This window comes from Corapipo altera, unplaced genomic scaffold, assembly GCF_003945725.1.
Source record: "Corapipo altera isolate COAL_440 unplaced genomic scaffold, ASM394572v1 61286, whole genome shotgun sequence".
Classification (NCBI taxonomy): Eukaryota; Metazoa; Chordata; class Aves; order Passeriformes; family Pipridae; genus Corapipo; species Corapipo altera.
In genome coordinates, this window is record NW_020884907.1 from 407,811 (window position 1) to 428,620 (window position 20,810).

Below are 20,810 nucleotides of genomic sequence, written 5' to 3' on the forward strand. Positions count from 1 at the left end.
CGGCGGGAAAGGGGCGGGAAAAAGGGCCGGCAAAAAGGGCCGGCAAAAAGGGCCGGCACGGCTCTGCCGTGTCGCAGCTGCCTGCTTGGTGCCTTCGCAGCGCGGCTGCCCGCGGGTTAAATTCTTCCGAGGGTCCCACCTGGAGCGACCTAAAGCTGGGAATCGTGGGCTCCGAGCGGCGGCGAAAAGCGGCCTCGGTGTCCTCCGAGAAGCGGAGTACAGAGGGAGGGATTTGGAGAATTCTGCTTCGCAGATCCTGAAACGTTCGGTGTTCCAGGGAGATAAAGCAGCCGTCAAAGTGCACACGCTGTCTTCAGCAGTATCCGCTTTCAAGTTCTAATCCAGTAAATAGAATCATAGAATAATAGAATGTTAAGGCATTGGAATGAATCTTAAAGATCATCTAGTCTCAACGCCCCCTGCCATGGGCAGAGACACCTCCCACTAGGCAAGGTTGCTCAAGGCCTTGTCCAACCTGGCCTCGAACACTGCCAGGGTTGGGGTATCTGCAACCTCCTGGGCAACCTGTTCCAGTGTCTCACAGTAAAAAATTTCTTCCTGATATCTAAACTAAACTTCCCCTCTTTCAATTTGTACCCTTTGTAACTTGTACTGTCACTACAGTTCCTGATGCATAGTCCCTCTCCAGCTTCCCTGTAAGCCCCCCTCAGATGCTGGAAGGTCTTCACACAACCTTCACTTTTCCAGCCTGGACAGACCCAACTTTCTCAGCCTTTCCCAGTTTACAGATTCACAAGAATAACACAAAAATAACCCTCATTACATTAACGTTAAGTTCTGTGGCAAATGAGGTGGACTAGGAAAAAGAAAATTTGGGTCCAATCTCCCAAGCAGGAGCCATGAGCTTGTAATCTGGAGTAGATCTGGAGTCCCATTTTGCTCCCCTGGAAAAGGAGTCTTATGTAAGCTTGTTAAACCTGTGATTTTCACCCTCAGCACTGCATAAGAAACCTGGGCATCAGTTTCAGGACTGTGGATTTCACAGGACAGAGGTACCCAAAATTCGTATGTTGAGGACTTGGATAGATATGCAGGTGTGGATTAAAGTGAGATGGGAGATGCTTTACCAAGGACCCAGCCCACCTCTGAAGCAGAGATTTTCCATCTACAGTTAATCCTCAGATGCTTGCTGCTTTCATTTAAACACACTGTTTTATTTTAGATTGCATTTGAGTGTTGGCTGATAGCTGGCACAGCTCAAAAGCAGATTATATCTAGGCCATACGATGCAGTTCCAGCCATTTTACTTAAATCAATGACTACAGGCTCATAGAACCTGTGTCACCTAATCACCTTCTCCTTCATATGGCAAGAAATACATTTCAGGAAGACTCGCTCTCTGATTTTTGACAGCAACTGAAACAATCCTGTACAGCTCACAGTTTCCTAGTTCATTCTTTCCAGCTATTTTAAAGCCTCATTAAATGGGCAAAATGAAGCTTATCTAAGAAATTACAATTGGAAACCTGTCACCAAACAAAAAAAAGAAGGAGAAAGATGCAGAGCAGGCAAGAAAGGTGTCTGGTGACACCTGTAAAATAAGCAAAAACCCAGACATCCCAACTCCCAAAATAAGTCAGCAAGAACAAATGAGATCACTTCCTTTTCTTTTGGGCTGGGCTCAGAGAGTATGAAACATAAACTGAGTGAAGAAAGCAACTACCTGCAAGAAGCTCTCAAGCCTGGTTATCCTTATCCTGGTGACCAAGGACCACCAAGGATGGAGCCGTCGGCACTCACTGCATGGCATCAACTCCACTGCATTGTGTACTTGCAGCTCATCTGGGATAGATTTTTTAAGGACTAAGGGGTTTGTATATGTAGTGACCATGATAGTAATTGAGAACTAGCTATTAGCAGCCTGAACTGCTTATGAACTTCAGTACTTGTTTCGCAGCTTGAAACTGGCTTGATTTGTTTATTTCTTGTACACCCTAGTCACAGCAATACCCAATTCCCTAAACAGTACATGGAACTGTATTTCAGTTTGAAACACTAAAGAGCTGAGCTTTTCTGTTTTAGAACATCACATATGCCTTTGTACTTGTTGATTTCATTACAGTTTTCATTGAGCTAGCTGACTAATAATTTCTAATCCTTAGAAGGAATTAAAAAAAAAAAAAAGGATTCGGTTGCTGGTTCTGCTGTTGCTGTTCCCAGATTCTTCCCAGTTTTCATTGTTCAGTCTCCATGTATAATCATTCTGTTTGTGAAATAAAAAAAAAAATCACGTTTTCTTTATTGTCTTACTGCACAAATAATATTTTAATATTAAACCCAAAATAAGTTCAATAAATATACTTTAGAGGGAGTCATATGAAGAGTTTTTCTTTCCAACTGGACAATCTGTTAAACTATGCTCTGTTTCCCATGCTCTCAGTGTAGTTCTTGCCTGAGAAAAACCTTTATGATTTTTTTCTCTATTATGGCAGAATATTTGCAAGTCGAATTCTATATTCCAGCTTTCCCAAAACTTGCATGCAGAGATATATTTTATTAATGATTTTTTTTACCTTAAGTGTAAAGTTAAAACATAGTTCTCAGTCAAAGACTAGAAGAAAACAAACATTCGTTTTATTGTTTCATTTTTTCAGAAACAGGTGGAAGCAACTGCAGAAAGACCGAAGAACCAAAGTAGAATGAATTCAGATGTCTGTGTTTCTTCTCTGCTCAGTAGCTGAGTCAAGTTTCAGATCTTTTCTCCTGAGGTAGTTAGAGACCTTTTGCCCATATTAGAGGTTGTAGATATGGATGCAATTTCAAGCAGAGAAAATGAGATCTTATAACTCAAATAACATTTCCTGTTATTTGAGTAGTAAAACAGAAAAAGCTGTTCTTCACCTTTACAGTCCTTTAATATGCAGTCCTCCGTACTAGAAGTTTTGAAAGGTGTTTTCATAAAATTCATTAGTCAATGTGGTCCTCCTATATTTCCATAAATCTTGTTGTGTGCAGTAGTTAAAAAATACACTTTACTATTTTAATTTAATTCTCACTTAGAGTTTGTTCCACAATAGGCTTTATCTTGCTACTCAACCTACCTTTCATGGTATAGCTTCACCATTTTAAGTATCTCAGTTTTAAACATCTTTGCTTTGGGCTTGTTTTGACAGATTTTATATAAATAATAAACCTTGTTCTGTCACGGTATCAAGATATTAATTCCTCTTTACTTACCGGTACAGTTCTCAACTTTGGATAGTTTAAAATTACTAAAATAAGCCAGTCATGATATAATACAAAATAATCTTTTTTTCACTTTCCTTCGTACTTTCAGAAGCAGCCTTGAACAACTCTGGCACCTGCAAAAAACACTGAGTGGCAGTCAAGTATACTGATACAGTTTCGTCACACAGTTTCAGTGTGATTTGTGCAAAGTCATGCTGTGGAGGAAAAAATCACCAGACCTGAAAACTACTTGAATTTATCCTTTTTTTCAAGGTTCAGTGCATTTTCTAACCTCTGTTCTCTTGTTTTCAAAGCTGCAGTGAACAAGAAATGAGCTTGTTTGAGTCTAAAAAGTCAGTGTGCTACTGACTATGCTCATATTAATTGATTACCTAAAAGCCAAAACACATCCAAACAGTACACACCGAGAAAATAACACATTCCAGTAAAAGTTATAGATGAACCCCAAATTTAGGTGCACCCAAAATTAAGTATTTACTGTATTTCCATATTTACAGCTTCACAGAGAAACAGGCTGAGAGCTGATGCAGTACAGGGAGTTGGCCATCATGGAATCAGAAGGGAGATTATTGGGAAAGTTGTGACCCTAGCTACCATCTGAAAGACCCCACATGCACTCTTGTGGAGTCGGTCCTAAGTCTTACTGACGAGAAGAATTTGTGAATCTGTATTCATGAAAACACAGTCCTTTGATTTTCAACGTCTTTTTAAAGTATATTTGTAAGAGGATCAGACAGATAAGAAGTCTTTTCCTTTTTTTTTTTTAATTCAGGGGGCTGCCGGCATTGCACTGCCCGAGACAAGACTTAACGCAGGCATGGACCTTCTGCTTTTCCTGTAACACACAAGAGGGAGCGCTTGGTCACCACAACTTTCATAGAACCATAGAGTCACAGAACGGTTTGGCTTGAATGGCAACTTTAAAGGTCATTTAGTCCACCCCCTGGCATTAAGCATCTTCAACTTAATCCGGTTGCTCGGAGCCCTGTCCAACCTGACCTTGAGTGTTTCCAGAGATGGGGCACCTCCCAGTTCTCTAGACAACCTGTACCAGTGTTTCACCGCCTTCATTGTAAAAATCTTCTTTCTTATTTATAATCTAAACGTACCCTCTTTCAGTTTAAAATCATTACCCCTTTCCTTCGCTCTTCTCAGTTTTTGGTTAAAGTATGTTCTGTGCCTAGGTTTTTCTTACTTTAAAATGAACTCTTTCAATTCAGTGATAAATGGGCATCAGAAAGCTAAAAAAGTTTAAAGTAAAATAGTGGCAGTCTCAACCTTACATTATGTTGACATAGCTCAACTGAATGAGCTGCAACACCCAAGGCTTCCACATCGGTTAGGCTTACAGTTCAGCAGGGAAGCCACACTTCAGATTCCAGGACTCTCCAGCAGTGGGGCTTACAAGCACTTCTGAGCGGGGAGCTGCAAAAGCTGCTCCATAGGAAATGAAGAAATGTTACTCCATGGGAAATGTCTGATATTTCTGTATTCTGTGTTCTGACATCCATGGCAAATGTAACCTGCTCTCAGTGATCTCATCTTTGGTTAACATCAACAGCTTCCAATCCTCTCCAGAGACAGGTGCCTTCATCAGCCCTGTTACACAGCATACAGTGCTGGGGTGAGGCAGTAGGACTATCCCAATGGTTTCAGTTTCATTAGGACTTAGAGCGCTCAGGGTATGTGAAAGACCAGTTCCTGTCTGTTTTCTGTCTAAAAAACAGACTGGACTTCAGTGGACTTTGTGATGAGGAGAGATCGGGGAGGGGTGAAAAACCCCAGGAAGAAACAGGCAGTGAAAGGCTGACTGCACTGAAGTAGATAGGAAACTCAAAGGATGTCCTGGCCAGATTTTACATGAAGAATCTGAAGATTCCAGACATCCTTCTGAAAGCACTCTTCTCAATGGCTCACCTTTTGTTTTCGTTTATTTTTTTTTTCCGAAGTCATGGCTGAATTTTGATAATCCTTTTACACTTTACCTAATTAAAGAAAGACTTGTTCTTTCATATGTGCAGTTTTATTCACTTAGATTTATGGTACTTACAATATGCTATAAAACATCCATGCTGATTTTGGCTGTGATGGAGTTAATTTTCTTCACAGTATCTAGTATGGGGATGGGTTTGGGACTTGTCCTGGAAACTGCGTTGATAATTCAGGAATTTTTTCCTTGCCGCTGAGCAGTACTTATGCAACGCCAAGGCCTTTTCTGCTCTTCACTCCACCCCAGCAGCAAATGGATTGGGGGCGCACAAGGAGCTGGGAAGGGGACACAGCCAGAGCAGCCACCCCAGCTGACCCAAGGGATATTCCATACTATATGATGTCATGCTCAGCTTATAAAGCTGGGGGATGAAGAAGGAAGAGAGGGATATTTGGAGAGAGAGCATTTGTAGTCCCAAGTCACCCTTATCCATGATGAAGCTTGGCTTTCCTGGAGCTGGCTGAACACCTGCCTGCCCATGGGAAGGAGTGAATTATTTCCTTGTTTTGCTTTGCTTGCATGTGTGGCTTTTGCTTTGCCTATTAGACTGTCTGTACCTCAAGACACAAGTTTTCTCGCTTTTACCCTTCCAATTCTCTCCCTTATCCCACTTGGGGGGAGGAAACAAGCGGCTGCAGGGGGCTGAGTGGCCACTTGGGGTTAAACCATGACAACACTTACTATCTTTTCACTTATATGTAGTTGGTCTAATAAAATACATTGCTCTCTACAGAAACTGTTTCAAAGCATTTTAAACAATATTCTTGCTTCCTAATAATGGACATGTTTTAAAGGCCAAGAACACAGTAATGAAAAAAATAATTCTATGTATTTTATATATTCCTCTTTAAAAAAACAGGCAGGGGAGACGAGGAGGAGGTGTCACCTTCTATGTCAATTACCAGTTGGAGTGCATGGAGCTCTGCCTGGGGATGGATGAGGAGCTGACTGAGAGCTTGTGGGTCAGGATTAAAGGGAGGGTAGGGACAGGTGACATGAGTCATCTATAGACAGATAGGAATGACCTCGTGATCACAAGCCCTGCACCTCATGGGGGACTTCAACCACCCCAATATTCAACCACCCCAATATCTGTTGGAAGGACAACACAGCCAGGAATTAAACAACCCAAGAGGTTCCTGGAATGCTTTCATGATAATTTTCTTCTCCAAGTGATAGAGAAGCCAGCAAGGAGAGTTGCTGTGCTGGACCTTGTTCTCACCAACAAGGAGGGGCTGGTGGGGGATGTGATGCTCAAGGACAGCCTTGGCTGCAGTGACCATGAAATTGTGAAATTTGAGATCCTTAGGGCAGCAAGGAGGGAGCTCAGCAAGCTCGCTACTGTGGACTTCAGGAGAGCTGGCTTGGCCTCTTCAGAGACCTGCTTGTTAGAGTGCCATGGGTTAAAGCCCTGGAAGGAAGAAGGGTCCAGAAAAACTGTTTAGTATTCAAGGTTCCCCTCCTTCAGGCTCAGGAATGATGCATTCCAAAGAAGAGGATGTCAGGCAAAAATGTCAGGAGGCCTGCATGGATGAACATGGAGCTCCCAGACAAACTCAAACACTAAAAGGAAGCCTACAGAGGATTGGAGCAAGGACAGGTAGCCTGGGAATAATACAGATGAATTGTCCAAGTATCCAGGGATTAGATTAGGAAAGCTAAATCCCTGACAGAATTAAATCTCTCCAGGGACATCAAGGGCAACAAAAAAAGCCTCTATAGGTACACTAGTGATAATAGGAAGACTAGAGAAAATAAGAGCCATCTCCAGAAGGAAACAGTAGATCTAGTTAGCAAGGAGATGGAGAAGGCTACGGTACTCAATGACTTTTTTGCGTCTTTCTTCACCAGTAAGTTCTCCAATCACACCACCCAAATTGTAGAATGTAAAGGCAAGGATTGGGAGAATGAAGAGTCACACTATAGGAGAAGATCAAGAACATCTAAGGAAACCTCAAGCTGCATAAATATGTGGGACCCAATCAGATGCTTATTTGGGTCCTGAGGGAACTGATGAAGGAAGTAGCTAAGCCACTATCCATCATATTTGAGAAGTCATGGCAGTCCAGTGAAGTTCCCACTGCCTGGAAAAGGGGAAATATAACCCCTGTTTTAAAAAAGGAAACTAAGGAAGGGAAGTAAGAAAGGTCCAGGGAACTACAGGCCACTCAGCCTTACCTCAGTGCCTGGCAAAACCACGGAGCTGATCCTCCTGGAAACTATGCTAAGGCTCACAGAAAATACCGAGCTGATTGGTGACAGGCTTCACTGATGACAAATCATGCCTGACAAATTTGGTGGCCTTCTATGACAGGATTACAGAGACTGGATGAAGAAAGAGTGACTGACCTCATCTACCTGGACTCGTGCAAGGCATTTGACACTGTCCCACACAACATCCTTGTCTTTAAACCAGAGAGACACGGACTTGACATCTGGACCACTCGATGGATATGGAAAAAACTGGAAGCTCACACTCAGAAAGTTGCAGCAGCTCCATGTCCAAGTGGAGACCATTGATGAGAGGCTTCCTCAGGGAACCTTGGGACTGGTGCTGCTAAATATCTTTGTCAGTGACATGGGCAGTGGGATGGAGTGCACCCTCAGCAAGTTCACTGATGACACAAGGCTGTGTGGTGCCATCAACATGCTGGAGGGAAGGGATGACGCTGGAGGGACCTGGACAGGCCTGAGGGGTGGGTCTGAGTGAACCTCATGAAGTTCAGCAAGGTCAAGTACAACATCCTGCACCTGGGTCTCGGCAGTCCTGAGCAGAACTACAGTCTGGGCAGAGAATGGACCAAGAGCAGCCCTAGTGTGAAAGAATTGGGGTTGTTGGTGGATGAGAAGCTGGACATGAGTGGACAGTGGGCGCTCACAGCCCAGAAAATCCAACCCCATCCTGGGCTGCGTCAAAAGCTGTGTGGCCAGCAGGTCAGGGGATGTGATTCTGTCCCTCTACCCCCTTCTGTCCCTGAGACCCTACCTGGGTTGTCATAGCCAACACAGGAACGGTGTTGTTAATAACTTGAGAAGCAAATAATCAGGTTCACCATGAATCAGCTGGAGTTCTGTTTTGTGGCTTTTCTCGCTTGTTCAGTATGCTTTGGTGCTTTTAAGATATTTGAGATATTGATACATTCATGTATTCTTACAGAAAATAGAAGCATCTGGAAAAGCAATATATTGTCAAGGTATTTAAAAATGGGAATCCAAGGCTGGATGTGGCAATTTGTAACAGATTAAGTCTAGGCAAAGGTCACCCATTAAACAATTTCAGGATAAAAAAAACAAGTAGCAGTGTGGAGAGGGAGAGTCAGAGGCAGATGGATTTCTTGAAGTGAGATAATGATGGAAAAAACAAGTTTAAGGAAGAAAGCCAACATCTTAGGTGGAATTGAAAATAATAACAACAAACCTGCTATCCAGGAGCTTGTAGCTGTTGTAAAATTTCCTTGCCATTCTGTGGAAGAGACATGAATGTACATTTTGGGACTTACAGTTAGATTAAGAAATATGGAAACTCTTTGTAGTCCTCACTCCTCTCTTTTTAGCTGGAAAAGCAGCAAAGGATCTGTAAAGTGCATATTGCAGCAAAAGTCACATACAATTTTATACAATTCATCAAAACATTCAACAAAAGCCACTGTTAGGTGAAGGCTGGCTAGAAATGCTTTGAACTTGGGTGAGAAGTGATGACAGCTATTAACTAACAAACAGGAGTGGTTGTCTACCATTGTCACTAATAAAATGAAAGGCAGACACTCCTTTCAACAGTTACACAAAATGCTCCACGAACGTTATGCTGATATGAGTGCATCCAAAAAAATCTTGGTTCTAAAGCATGTCTCAGTCTGTAGACTTGTGCAAAGACATTGCAGATACTGACTTCTGGAAGTGGTAACAAGAGAAGTGGAAAAGGAGCAGGAAAGCCCACAAAATTATTTGGTCCCTTGCATGTCCACAAAAAGATGAGGAATGTGCTGACTATTTTAGAGCACAGAGTAACCTTGGATTTCATATGATGAAATTATGATTGTGACAGAAAATAAGCTGTTGAATCATGTGTTCCTTTTTCAGAAAGAAAAATTTAATCTTTAAACACCATTTTTTCACCCATTTGTATAGAAAAATAAGTGAAGGATTAATTAATTAAGAGACAAGAGAATACAATATGCCTCCCTGATTTGTTCCACAATTAGTCTGCATAAAGAAATATAAACCTAAGAACAATTTTATCTGCATTTAAATCTAAAGCCTAATGTGATGTAAATCTCAGCGAATGTGCTAGCACAAGGCTGACGATGAAGAATCTCTGCACAGAACACAGTCTTTCAGAAAATGGTTCTCTGTACTACAAATTGGCTCAGACTAGAAAACTCAAAAAAAAAAATCTTACCACAGACACACAGAGGTTTCTCAGTGCAGATTGCTCAAGAGTTTGGGCTGGAAGCCTGGAGTCAAAACTGAACAAAAACCTGTCTGCTAAAGAAGAATTCACTTCCAGCAACCCCTGTTCCACGATGGAAAAGCTCTGCCAGCCACATGAGGCACAGCAGGAAGAAGAAAAGAATTCAAAAGGAGACTTGGCTTTGTACCTATTGCAGCCTTAATCATCCTTTTTGGACAGAATTCAGCTGTCAGCCATGTGGAAGACAAACACCTGTGAGGAAGTACAGAAACATATGATATTAGGGGTGATATTACAAGCAGCATCTGCTGCTTGTCTCCCATTCTGTTAGAATAAAACAGTAATGCAAGTCCTGTCATAAAAACTAATGCATTAGGATGAATGAGGACATCCACCAGGCAACTGAGGCAAAATTTTTTTTGAAAGAAAGAAGTAACAAGGATGATGTCATGCTTTTATGGATTGACTGTTGTTGTTGCCATTCTTTACTGTATCTTGGACACAGGGAAATAGTAACACTGGTGGACAGTAAAACCTGCTCTTTCTTCCTCTTAAGGTTTCTATTCCAGACTCATATTTTCTGTTTCCACTTCCTGTAATTTCTAGGGTTATCCTCTCATCTGGCTCTTGTAAAGGTATTTTCAAAATATTTGCTTAAATAATCCATCTAACTTGCAGCATTTGTTATTTTTTTTTATAAAGGATTCTGTAAAGCCCATGGGACTTATGACAATTGTGTAAGACAGGTAGCTATCACTAAGTTAATAGATAACCAGGTTTTATACCAGTATGGACTATGAAACCAGAGAGAACTCCATGCCTATGTTTTGAATTACGTACGGAAACCTTTGATGCTGCCTGGTACTTAATCACAGACTTGGAAAGATGATATGTTTGTGCCAGTCTGTAAAATTATACGTATAGCCATGGCTGCCTTCAAAAGATTCTTCTAGTGACTTGATAATTTTACAACATACTTTGTGTCCCAGAAGCTCATAGGTTCTTTCAGTGGAAAGGGTTAATTTGTTTTGTTAGCGAAAGTGGCAAACAGATAATCTAACCAACTTTGTCTGCTGTGATACGAGCATTTTAAAGCAGATAGGGGAGAATTTTAAAGTGGCTGGAGGAGGGAAGCAAGACCAAGGATGTAAGGGTTTGCTTCAAATTAGATTAGCTTATGGGTGGAAGAAGAAAGGTTAGGATACTATTGAAGATGAGGTGGTAGCAAAAGTCAGTTTGGTAGGACAGGTATTTATTTATTCTACATTCTTGAATGCTTATAGATCTTTTTGGTACCAGGGACTGCAGTTCTTCATTTTTCAGCTTTTACAAGTTAGGATATTGTGACACATCTTCAATACAAAGGTAAGATAAACTGAATCTGTCTATGTTGTAACAAGTATGTAATAATTAAATTTGTATACAGAAATAAAAAGAAAGTTCTGGATTATTGTTATAACATGGTTTAAACTTGCCTACTAACTTACCAAAGTACCAGCAGGATTTTGACAAGGATTTTTTCTACATTAGATGAAACTGAAAGCTGATGTCAAGAAACATTACAGAGAAAATAAAGAATTTCAAGGGATTCATTTAGAATACCACTTCCATTTTTGAAAGTCACATGCAGCTGCATTTTAATTCCAGAGGACTTTAAAAATTGTACCTATATTGTACTGCAAAATATTGATGTTGGTATTAAAGAATTTTGTAAAATAAAGGTGTAAGGAGCTTCCAATGAGTTCGTATGCTTTTTTTTTTCCCCTGGAATTTGGTTACTTATAGTATATATTCTTCTCATTTTTCTAGGTTAGAATTTATGTTTCTGGGTTGACATTATTACTAACTGGTGAAGACTTTAAATTGTAGGGTTGTATCTGCAAAAATTATAGTAATCATCATTACTGCAGTCTGCAAGTCTGGACACCAATGCATGTGGTTCTGGTGACAAAGAGAATAAGTAGAATCCTTCATTCACAAATGAATTTGCATTTGTACATTTTTAACATACTAGGGACTGCAAAAAGTAAGAGAAAATGAGAAAACAAGAAGCCTCTGTTTCCTTCCTTGAAGGAAAGCATCTTTCTTGACGTAGCTTTAGGCTTGGACAAACAATAAAAATAAAACTGAGACTGTGAGTAATATTTTTATAACAATTAGAGAAGGAACATTTATAAAATTACTCATTCCCCCCCCCATATATATGTGCTTTTCCTTTTCAAAGGTATTGCTATGTCTCTGTAGATCGTCGATAGTTGTTGATCATTCTTAATTTAGTGTGTATGTCAAAGGATGGATTTGCACTTCCTCCTTATGCTCATCTATTCAGGATGTTTGTCATAACTAAAGGATGATAGTCCTCAACAAGACTTTTTTATTTTATCAGTGTTACACAGAGAATAGAGGAAAATCCTTAATCCTGAAATCATCTGTCTGAGAAAATAAAGGAATACAGGTGGAGAAAATGAACTTTTTTTTTCTTTAGAAATAGCTAATTCTTTCACTGTAAGGTCAATTCCTCCCAGTCCAAAAGGATCATGCACTTGAGTGTGGAGATAGCTAAAGTTTACTGTGGATTGATACATGATACCTGTAATGCGGCTGAACATCTGTGCACCTGCACAAGTCACCCAACTGAGGGCCTCACATTCTGTCCTCTCTTACTTTTACAATAGGGCACAAATGTTACAAGTCAGCACATTTCTTGGAGAGCAAAAAGGTGAACCAGATAAGTAGGTGGCATGTCACTGGGACAAGAACGTGATATATTCAGGTGGAGGATAGTGGCCTCTCAAAAGTGAAGGTGTCTTTATCGTGTTTTCGTATCAGGTTTTTAAGTTACACATTTATACAACTAGTCATTTGCCACACTGATTAAAATAGGAAGCATATGCAGTTATGTAATGGGACATTTGTGGTTGCAATTGCTAGGTCATTTGCGTCTGTGCCAAACTGAGAAGGTTTATGCTTGCTTTGCAAAATGGAAATACTAATGAAGATCTGGGAGATGGATGTAATCAGACATTGTGACTTTGGGTAAAGGAGGATCCTGCATTGCTCATTTCTAATAAAACTAAGTGACCTGGAGCAGTGATTTTATAGACTGGTGTGCTTAAATAAGATGTCTTTTAACTTGTTCTGTAGTATACCAAAAAGCCCAAAAGAATGATTCAGCAAGCTGTGGGTGAAATCAGTTCATTGGGGCTACAAAGCGGGAGTTAACAGCATTGCAGGGATAGATTGGAGAACAGCACTGAGACTCAGGCTTGCTAAGAGCCTTAACTGAAACTTTGTTTTATCTATTTGTCAAATGAAGGGTCACCTGTATTATAATTTCACCTCTACCAGCCAATTAACGTCAAAGAAAAGGGTTTTGTAGCCCGTTAGATTACATTGTTTACCTTCTACTTAAGAAAATACACAAGTAATACACAGGTAAAATTGAAGAGAGTTTTTCCTTCCTTCTCTTTTCTCCTTCTCAATCCTGAAAGTGAAGAACACTAGATCTTTGTGTCCTAGAGCAGCAGGCTTGAGGGAAGCTGCAAAGTTTGTTTGCAAATTAGCTAAAATTCTGCATTGTTTCACTTTAGAAATTAAGAACCTCTTTACTTTGTGAGTCCTGAGCATGAAAAACAAAAGAAGTAGTGAGTTCACAATAGGAAAGAACAAAAATTGGTTTTGGAAGAGCAAAGTAAGCTTTGGTAGGTTATTTAAAATGTTGGAGGTGAGGGGCGTGGAGTTGTTTGTTTGTTTGAATAATTGTTATTTGTCTTCAGTGATGAATTATCATAAGAAAAATCTCAGAGGGGACACAAACACTTATCTTTATTGTGTCTCTGCTTAGGAAGTCACAGTGATGTCCCTTTACTTCTGAGTAGTTGCTGAGCAAGCTCCCACACTCCGTGTTTATATGTTACAGTTTCAGAGTGTAATAAAAAACATCCTTCCATTCCCATTTAAAACCTCTCTAAAAATTAATTTTCTGACCCCTTCTGCAGCCATATGGATCCAATGTCATCCAGCAGTTATTGCCTTATGGTACTCCAGATGCACTGAATGTGTCCACACAGAAACAACCTTCCAAATTGCTGGTGATCCGGACAACAGCCGTTTTCCCCAGCTGAAACTCTGTTTTGTATCATCTGTGTCCAACGAAATACTGGGCTGTTATGCACAAAGCATGCATTTATGCTGATTAAGCACCTTTTTTTAGTGAGCAGGTTATGCACAATCAAGCGTATTTGACTCAAATACAGAAGCATAAATTGGTTTACTCAGTTAAAAGCTTTGATCTGGCAGCTAGAGATAATAGGTGGAGCTTAAGGAATCCACAGTGTTTATGAATCCTGATTTTTGGCCTGTAAAGCAGCATGCTGAGAGTAGGCAGAAATTTCTTCACTGGCACTAACAAAGCGTTGAGCTCGTGAGAGTAAGAGATGCACTATTTTTCCTAGTAACTTTGCTTCTAGGTATGGCCTTCCCTTGCTAGTCTAACATGAATAGGCTCCTGAATTATCCATATGCTACATGTTACTGCAGAATAGGAAGTATAAATGGCTGCCTTAAGACAAAACGCTAGTTACAAGCTGCAGGAGCTTCACAGATTTCACAGATTCAGTGGGATATACTCAGGAAAGGAACCTTACCTTTGTTTAAAGGGCATAAAATTTACTTTCAGATTTTCTCCATTTCAATGTATGGATAAAGCCAAAAGAAGTAGCAATTGAAAAGATTGTGTATATATTTTGAATATTCTTTTAGGATGTGCCTGCCATCTTAAGAATTGGAAGTAGTAAAAATACTGTGTTCTGTCCAAAGATTTGCTGCAGAAGTAATGATTTCTTTTACAGACCATTAACTTGAAACCAGTGCAATGATTTAGCTATAATCCTCAAAATTACTGATCAACCATTTTCACCTAGTCAGCTTTTTGCTGTAACATGAAATGAGGAAACAGTTTCTTGGATGAGATAAACAAGCAATTTGTTATCATTGTAAAATTGAAGTGTGCAATATAAGCAAAACAGCTTTTTGCATTCTGTTTTTAGCAGTTACCACCTGTCTTATTGTTTAGCTTCATCTGACCATTTCTGTATTCCTGCTTTTTGTTACTGTAAAAACCCAAAATAAATATCCTGCCAGTCCTAATTTTTTTCTAAACATTTGACATATTCACAGTTGTTACAAGAAATTTAAGTGTAGAGATTGGTTTACTTAGGTGTTTTGGCTAACAAAGGTCAAGAGGATTGGGTTATAAATACGTGAATCATTAATTGTAGTGTGTGTTCCTTCTACTGTGTTGCTGAGAATTGCACAGGGGAACAGAGGTTAAATACTTCCCCATAGGCTGCAGTGGTTTTCCTCCCATGCTGGAATTAACTCTGCCTGGTGCAAGAAGACATCTGCTCAGTTGTACCGGTTGCTTCTGCCAGCCACTTGAACATCCATCAAAAAATAATGTTACATCAAGTTTTCTGTGATTGGAGTCCTTGCTTTTCCCCAGAGAAAGAGCCTTGGAATAAAGTGTCATAATATCACATATTGTAAGGGTGACAATCTACTGTTTTGTCAGGTGCTTTGGTACACATATGTGTTCATAAAAGAAAGGGACTTCAGGCAGATTTGGGAGCTCATAGCCTTGTGTCACAGATCCCAAAGCATTTAACACATGAATACTCCCTCTGATTCGTTTGTGAAGCCTAGCCATGATGATGATGACTCCCTCTGAGTTCAGTGGGAACATTTCTGAGCCTAAAGTGAAGTTTGTGATTTATTGGTTGCATATTGGTGTCTGAGTATATGATAGATAAAAGTCTATGTCCCAAAAATATGCTTACAAGTTATGGGTCAGACCTTTTACTGTACCGGTATGGTACCTTCTGAGGGTACACATTAGTTGTGACCAGGGATTAAGGACAGATCTCAGCTGGTACAGTGTTGGTTTTGATTGTGGTGATTAGTCACTGAGTGCATTCATACAGTGTTAATGAGGGTCAGGCTTGGGTTAACACTGACAGGGCTGCATTGCACTTAACATGTTCAGTTTCTGAGTAGAAGTTTGGATGTGTTTCGGAGCTCTAAGAAAGGGCAGTCGACCCCCCTCCAAATACATCTGTGGAGCTTAGGCTTGAGCCCGTCAATTGGGCTTTGGGGATTGACTCAGTGACTGACTGGTAAACGTGGACCAAAGAACAGGCTTGAGCAGCATTGAGCTGATAGCGCTGAGGTATCCAGGGCACGCAACACTTGATGCATCTGCTTCCTATTGCAGAAGAGAGACATCCATCAATAATTGCTACTGAAGAGGAGTATTTCAGTGTATAAGATGCTTTCTTATCAGCAGCAAGATTAGTGCTCAGGGAAAACTTGGAAAAGCAAGAAATGAAAGCTTATAGAAGAGGCAAAGATTGCAAAGTATCTAGTTTTGTAAAAGGACATGTAAAAGCTAATAGTGAGAGCAGTGCTAATGTTTTGGCATCCAAATGCAACTAGCAACCTTTGACTCTATGCCAGTTCAGCACTGGGTGTGAAATTCTTGGCGGTTTGCCTTGGCTTCACAGTATTTTTGGGTCTGGAGACAGAGAGAGCAGAGGCAGAGAGTGTAGAGACCTGAGTAATCAGGAGATTTTAAAAATCTTGTTTGTTTCTCTTTTCTATTTACAAGAAATTATTAATGTCTTGAGTGACTATGGAGGATCTAACTTCCAAAGGTGAGGTTGAGGAAACAAACCATAACCTCCATTTCATTAAAAGTGGTACTTAGAAGTGTTAAACTGTATTTTGTCCTCTCTTTACACATAAAAAATTATATATACTTATTACCTAGGAAAGCTGTTATCAGATGTGATTTTCAGGAATTGAGTTACCTTTTCAGCTTGAAACACAAAACTTCCTTATTAAGAGGCAGTATTTTTTTAATATCTCAACTTTTCCCAGAAATATCAGAACAGCTTTGAGTATCTGGAAACAAATGGTCACATCTTCTAAAAAGTGAGAAAAATTAAAATTATAAGACTGTTTATTGTTTAATTTGTGTATGCAAATCAAATACACCACATCAAGGTGTTTAACATGATGCTTCAGCCAAAGTAATTTTAGATTTAAGGGCTGCATTTCCAAACTGGTGGAAGGAATTTATTTTTGCGTGTAGGTGTGAGTTTCCCTAAGTCAGATTAAAATATTATATATGTGTATATATTTATGCGTATATATTTATGTATATATATATATATATATATATGTGATGAATGGTATAAATTCATAAGCTCTCACTAGTGTTTGTAACAGTTTCAATGAACAGGTGCAAAAGTATCTTTGTGATTCTGATCACTATGGATTTTGCTCAGAGGTCTTTTACTTATCTGCTGTTTAAGGCAGCAGTCCTCCTCTTGCTCAGAACTCTACATGGAAGGAGAGGGAGCGCAGTTTATGCTTCCCAGCACTGCTGCCACAGACCTTTGCAGCAGAAAGCAGAAAGTCAGGCAAAGGGGGTGATCTAGAGGCAGCAGAGTTAGCAGAGGCAAAGCCTGCTAACCTCAGGTCACCAGCATGTGAAAGGATTCCACCAGCCCTTTACTTCTTTGCTTGTAATACCATACAGCCATGTACACTGTGATTTCAGTGCCTACAGTAACAGCTTTTAATGCCAACATCTTCCCCTGTAGGCAGCACAACCCTTAAATTTGCTACTTGGGTTGTGCCAGCACCAATTTGGGAATCTCGATGCCAGGCATGACGATGCTACTTCAAGGCAGAGATCCTACAGGAAGATATTGTGGAAACTCTTACAGGCATTACTGAGAGGAACAGTGCATTACACAGTCTGCCAAAACACATGCCTGTTTTTTCCCACGCTGGCTTGCAGAAGAAGGCAGAGCAGCAGGGACGTTCATTTCCCCACGTTGGCAAATCCTATGTAGCTGTTTTGTACTATTCACACTTTTTTGTTCCCCTGCATGTCTTGAATAGGATTAATAAATGGAGTCTTTCCTTTATGCTCTGGTGAACTTTACTAAGACACTCAGAAACTGCGTCAGAAGTCTTAAATAGTCTTTCTCACTGGTGGTTCACTTGGCATCATAATTTCTTGTCTTCACAGAGGCACTGACACTTTGTCGGTGACAACTCTTGCTCTGTATCACCATCAGACTGTGTGACATATTAACTTTTGGGGAACCTAGAGGTTTTATTTGCTGAAAACAGATCTCTTTAAATATTGACCTCTCTAAACATTAAACATTATGGACAAACATCCCAGAATTGATGGTGTAGGGATTGCAAAATAAATTACTGTTTAAACCATGGAATGTGCAACATGACAATTCAGAGCAGCTGTCAGGGCCACCTCCAGCTACCCTCCGGAAAATACTCTCAGCTGTGACACTGATGCTAACAGTGGTTTCAGACTTATTCCAGGAAGCATTATTATCAAATAAACATACTGATTAATTGCTTTAATGACTTCAAATCAATCTCTTTTTTTTTCTCCTCTGATTTGTGGAGTTATTGCTTTGTGAAAAATAAAGTGACATTGGTCATTTGGGCGCATCAAAAATGAGATTATGTATATGTAACTCAATAGGTTTAAAACTTCAGTAGTGAGTCTTATATCTCAGTAATTTCCTCTCCAGGTAAAGAAGTATTAGTCAGTTCTTTGAGAATTCAAATCACTTTAGCATTTGTGTCTGTATTACCTCAGAGAGCTTGCCTAGGTCCAGTTTCAAGTTCTGTGAATCAGGCACCTTGCCTGAAGAAGAGAGCACAAATTCTAAGCCGTTACCACCCTCTCTGAATTTTCTGCCTTTTCTGTCTCCTTTTCACTACACATCAAAAAATAGGAAACAGCTGTTCTGTGGCAAGCCTCAGTAGAGTGCCATAACAATACCATAACCAATACTATACAGCAGGTATCTTTAATTCAGCTCAGAAACAATTCTTTTGCAAGCAAGCTTACCTATAATCCAGTAGGAAGACTTTTAACAAGGGAAGAACTTGCAAGACCGTTCCCAGACTGCAATTACTGCAGTATGAAAAACTGATGGCCTGTCTTTTGGAGAGAGAGGTAAACCATCCTTCTACATTGAATTTTAGGTGAGTTGAAAAGCAAAACTTTGAAGCAAACCTCCTGACTTTTCCCACTTACCATGCTGCAGAGAGGCCTTGAAGTATATTATCTGGGTTACCTGCGGGTAACTCTAATCCAGAAGATATGCCCCTGGAGTGCTCCAGCCAATGAGTCTTCTGTTTACAGGTCAGACCAGAATCAATCTGAGATTAATATTTTGTGGAATACCCAGTCCTCAACATCAATTGTTCTGTTTTATAGATCCACTCCTAGGTTACCCTACTTGTCAATGTAGGCACAGCCCAAATGATCTTCTGATATTCAGTTATCATTTTAGCTGGAATATCACCTTTGGTAGGTGTTGACTAATTCATAAATACACTAATAATTGGAAAAAACCAAACACCAAAACAAAACAAAGAAATGGTCTCTGATTCAAAACAGAAGTGTAACTTCTGTCTAATGTTTTTTCTTCTGCTACTGCAAAGCATGGAAGGGAAACACTGGGCTTCCAGCCACAGGCAGGATTAAAGCTCAGATGACTTAGGTCACTGTTACTTCATTGACTTTAGTGGACAAAATAACTACGTATTCTAGAGGAAAGTCTAGAAAAAAATGTATTTTGCTATAAGCACTGACTGCAAATTCAAAATTTAAAGGTAGGTTTTTAGTGACCACAATAAGAATACTACACCAGGATAAATAACAAGATTCACCTAGTTATTTTCTGCTCTTCATTCTAAGCCTCCCATTTTACTACATTAACAAGAGCAGGCTGGAAGTATTGTTGGTGCCATGGGAAACAATGGCTTCATCCCACAGAGCTCCACAGAACGTGAGCCAGAACCCTACACTTTAGGCTTCCCTTTGGATGCTAGATGTTTCTGTGTTTATCCCTCCGTCTATCTACATGCATATCTTCTCAACTCAGGCAGCATTTGGAAATTATTTCTACCTCAAAGTTTATATTTGCTTCTTCCTGTTTAAGGAATCTGTCATTGATCTGCTTTAAATGTGCAGAACATGTGTCATACCTCATAATTTTAAGGAAGTTTATCCCAACCTGCATTCTGACTAGCAGTATTGCCCTCAGCGGAAGCTGCATATTAGTTCTCCATGTAAAGATTTACATTTGTATCTTAGGTTTCCAGATCCTATTTCTAAGTGAAGATTGTTGTGTTGTAAAAGAATCTACCTGGAAGAATCTCTTTCTGTTTGGGAAAGAGATCCCTCCTTTGCACCTGCAGTTACTTAGGTGCGTTTCCCGTTCCCCATTTTACAAAGATCCTTGGCTTCTATCCTTCTCTTGCATTACCAATGCTGCTAGGTCTTGGCATGTTAGGGAATTTCTTTCTTTTCCCAGTGACCAAAGAATTGAAGACCTTCCTACCAAGTGCACCTGGAAGCAGGCAACTGGACTGCTGTGATATAAATATTGTTGAGTATACATTAAGTGGAATTTTACTAGGACTAGTTGAATTTTAAAATGTAAGTGGAAGATTACAGTCAGCTGAACTGATCTTGGATGACCTACAGATAAAGACACAGGTTAATTAAGCTGTAAATCTGTGCAGAATGACATAGCAATGACTGTCTGGAGGGAACTGTTGGTCTAACTTTAAGTAACTGCTGAAAACATAGCAATTCTAATATAGACATGCCCTTCCAAAGGGCATTAACTGTTATGCATAAGATGCCAGATGACTGAAAAAAAACATCCCCAGATTGCTGTATGTGAGCATGACACAGTTTATCCTGTAAAAAAACCCCAACTTTCCCACAAAGAGGTAGGACACAAACTCTTGGATTTTATTTTCATAAGAGAATTTGGACTCCCAGCAGCTTCTGAGCAGATTGAGCAGCGGTGCTGCTTTTGAGTCTGCCAGATATTGGATGAGGTAATTTTCCTGCCATCCCTGCTGGAAGTTAAAATCCAGTACAATTTAGAATAAAAACAGTAGGTAAATTGGCAGCTTTGGCATATGTGCCCTGTAATCTAAAGAAATCTGAATATTCAATTTTGCACCTGTGTTTGTACATCTCCAGATAACTGCTCCACTTCAGTCACAATGCTCTATAGTTAATCACTACCTGCAATGTCTTCTGTAATACACGTCCATGACACTATGCAATAC

The 20,810-nt window shown here is 40.0% G+C and overlaps 1 long non-coding RNA gene across 1 annotated transcript; it reads right to left on the reverse strand.

Moving 5' to 3' along the window:
• Nucleotides 1-161: 161 nt before the first annotated feature.
• LOC113951565 lies at nucleotides 162-9,865 on the reverse strand. Its single transcript, XR_003529197.1, has 4 exons — nucleotides 9,799-9,865; nucleotides 8,619-8,774; nucleotides 1,685-2,224; nucleotides 162-336 (listed from the first exon to the last, which is right to left on the reverse strand). It is a non-coding gene; the product is annotated as an uncharacterized LOC113951565 (long non-coding RNA).
• Between the last annotated feature and the right edge of the window lie 10,945 nt (nucleotides 9,866-20,810).